This window comes from Nannospalax galili, unplaced genomic scaffold (genome assembly GCF_000622305.1).
Source record: "Nannospalax galili isolate Female #2095 unplaced genomic scaffold, S.galili_v1.0 scaffold745, whole genome shotgun sequence".
Lineage (NCBI taxonomy): Eukaryota > Metazoa > Chordata > Mammalia > Rodentia > Spalacidae > Nannospalax > Nannospalax galili.
Window position 1 is genome coordinate 1,138,935 of NW_008353359.1, and position 3,734 is coordinate 1,142,668.

Sequence of the window (3,734 nt, forward strand, 5' to 3'; positions counted from 1 at the left end):
GTTTTATTTTTGTTGTTGTTTTTGTTTCTTGAAACAGGGCCTCCCTGTAGCCCCAGCTGTCCTGGAATGCACTATGTAGACCAAGCCACCCTTGATCTCATGGAGATCTGCCTGCTTCTGCCTCCCAAGGCTGGGATTAAAGGCATTTCCCACCATTCCTGGCATATGCATTTTAATGCTTGTTGATTCACAAATAGACAAGAATGACTCTTTAGTTTTGATAGTGGAATGTAAATTTAGAAGGTTTTTAAAGAGCTTGGGACACCCTTTATCTGTTCAGCTGCAAAAGCCATGTCTTCCTCTATTACCAATGGAAAACTCTTACCTATGGGGAATGGAGCCAGAGAAACTCTATGAATAAGACCCACACGAGCAAAGAAAGTGTGTGTCCTACTCATCCTTTTGTTTCATTTTAACTTATTAAAGAAATTAATTGCTCAGTCTCATTTTACAGTGTCAACAATGAGTTTTCTTCAATATTTCTCTCTTGTGTTGATTCACTTTTCCAGTCCTGAATAGTTTTTGTCATTTCATTCAGTCATATATCCCATCTTTGAGCTCCAGTCACATGAATATTCCCAGCCTCTTTGTGTTCTTTGAGTTATTTGTTTGTTCTTTAAAGTCATTGAAATCTTTGATCGTGTTTATAATTGTTCTTTTAAAGTCTGTGTCCTCGGTTTCCTCTGGGTAGTTCTCATTGTGGGACAGTTCTGTAGGAGTGATGGGTTTTGCTGGGAACATATTATCTTGTTTTCGTATTAGTGTTGGTTTGGAGTTGCGGACTGGGCAGATGGAGCTCTTTTATTGTTTGTGTGTCTGCTATAAAATTTTAGCTGGCCTTTGTTAAGTTCTGTTCTATTTTTATCAATACTCTAGCTTTGTTGCTTTCTGATCAGATATGAAGTTGGTTGGTGTGTGCTTCAGATCCTCTGGTTTGATTTTTTATTGGTGGGGCAGGGTGATGAAAAGCTGACTAGTGAAGAACTTTCCAGCAGTGACAAGTTGCCTAGTCTCAGTTCCAGACCATGGGGATATAGGGTTCTGGCAGGCTGATCCAGAGGTCTCAGGTGGGAAATTCAGGAGGTGGCCTAGGTCCAAGATAATGGTAGGGACAGTAAAAGGAGAGTCTTAACTAGCTAAGCAGTGTAGATGTGAGTCCTGGAGCAGGAGACTGCAGGTGATCCAGGTGCAGGGGAATCAAGAGTCAGTGGGCTAGTCCAGAGACCTCAGGTGGTAATGGGACAGCGTGGGGAGGGTCTAACTAACTAAGCAGAGTCCTAATTAACTTTTATTGAGCTGGGCATGTTTTCCCCACATTCATCCAGTAAGTGGAGGTACACCACTTATGTTCAATTATCTCCTAATTAGATTTGAAGTTTGTTGTATAGTCAATACACCCATTTTCTGAGGTTAGTTTAAAAATTAAGTTCCAATTATCTGTCATAAAACAAAAAGAAAAATCAGCTGAGCAAACAAACATCATGTTTAGTCTCATGCCATTCATATTTCAGGCAGTTTACATGTGAAAAAGCCTTGAAAAACAAAGGTGATTTACATCTTTTACTTAAAAGTCAGTTTTAAAACTGGATGCTGAGAGGAAGCTGAGAATAGGAGTCTCTGAAGGTCAGGATGCAGCCAGCTCTGGTGTGTGCATACCTGCTCCTCCAGTGTTTGGTGTCAAAGGGCTGAGGCGGGGGCTCGACCCTTCAAAGCCAGTCCGACTGTATGATGAGACCGCCACAAAACGAATCACTTTATATTTTATTTATTATTCTCATTCCATGTTTTGGAAAGTATTGCCTGCATGTATGTGGGCACGCCCATCTCATGCAATGAAATGGAGGTCAGAAGAGGGTGTTGGATTCACTTGGAACTGGAGTTAAGGATGGATCCTAGCTGCCATGTGGGTGCTGGGAATCAAACCTGGGTCCTCGGCAAGAGCAATCAATGCTCTTAACCACTGAGCCATCTCTTCAGCCCAATAAATCGATTTAAAAATTATTAAAAATCTTTTTGAGATGTTCTATATGAAATGCACAAAAATTAAAATATCTTTGAACTTAGTAATGAAAATTACATAAAATGAAGAACCATCTCAATAGATAAATTTGAAAAAACAAGCTCCTGATTCACAATACAGGCTTGATTTGTTTCATCCTTTATTGGCAACTCAAATCAATGACTCATTTTAGCTGACCATGTTTTCTTCTAAACCATGCAGATGCATTGAGTGTATCTTTTTGAATTTTCAAATATCTCTATAAGTTATCAGGAACAATAGGCTAAATTTAGAAATGTTTTTAAGTCATTATTTCAACAATTAAACAAACCAAAAATGTCAGGGGCTGGAGTGATGCTCAGCAGTAAGAGCACTGGCTGCTCCTAGAGAGGACCTGGATTCAGTTCCAAGCAACCACAACCATCCATACCTCCAGTTCTGGGGGTTTTGATGCCCTCTTCTGACCTCCATGGGCACTTCACAACACAAGTGCACTTACCTACATGTAGGCAAAATATTCATACTCAAAAAATAAAAAACTATGTTTTAAAAATTCCATGTTTTAGGGTTGTATGAGTCCAATAAACAAAAGCTTTAATGCCCTTGGATCATTAACATTCTAGATAGGTTAAAGAGAAGAAAAGGAAGGCAATTAACACATGCAAGAGATGTATACATATTATATAAGTTAGAGACTGGCAGGTAATACAGAAAGATTGAAAGAAAGAGGATTGGAAATTGAATCCCAATTAATGCATAGGAAGTATCTCAGGATAAATTAATTCTGACTTAATTTTAATGCCATGCAATGTTATTAATAAATGTTAAAGAAAGATTGCATCAAGAATTTATCTTTAGGCTCTAGTTTCCATTTTAGTTAGTGCCGAATGTAGTCTTCAGGGGTTATGTGGTTATATCACACTATCAGTCTTAAATACCTTTCCCAGGTCCAGTGAAGATCAGGATATATCATGCAAGATTGGTCCTTTAGAGACACAGGCAGACTCTGAGTTAGGGTCTAGGCAGCGAGACCACTATGTTTCTCTACTATGCTTGGTGAAGCTTGGGTGGGTGGATATGGGGTTGTTGTTATGAAATAGGAAGAAAAATACCAGCAAATTACTCTGTTTAAAAACCAACTGAAGTAGGATTATAGTTTTATTATCTTATATTTTAATAATCCCATGGCAGAAGCAACTCTAATTAGCTAAAGAAAATAAATAAAAATTTTAAAAAATTGACTACTAATGTTTTTATCAAGGGTGATTTTTTTTGTCTCATATTAAACTATACTCAGTGTTAAAAAAGTATAATCATGGTGAAGTGCATGATCATCCATCTTCTAAAGTGCTTCAAGGACTTCTAAAACACAGCCGCAATAGAATTTACATGCTACTTTCAACTGTCTGTGTTAAAAGTGCTATGCTTTTCTGCAAAATACTTTATTCAAAATGCACTTGTTCATTTTTTTTCATTTTTCATCTCTTTGAGACATAGTCTCTCTGTAGCCCAGTGGCCTAGAACTCATGGTGCAGACCAGGCTGGCCTCAGTCTAACAGAGATCCAACTGCCTCTGCCTCCCAAGTTCAGAGATTAAAGGCCTCCATCACCACACCCGGCTTATTTGATTTATTTTTAACTGAATTTCTGCAAATTTAAAATTATATATATTTATACTCCTTCCCTACTGAAGCCCTCTTGTACCCACTCACATACTGATATATATATATATATA

At 38.0% G+C, this 3,734-nt stretch overlaps 1 protein-coding gene across 2 annotated transcripts in view; it reads left to right on the top strand.

Moving 5' to 3' along the window:
• The window catches only part of Sntg1 (syntrophin gamma 1), a 910,195-nt gene that overhangs the window by 549,955 nt on the left and 356,506 nt on the right, over nucleotides 1-3,734 (top strand). The gene's annotated exons all lie outside the window — the stretch shown is intronic.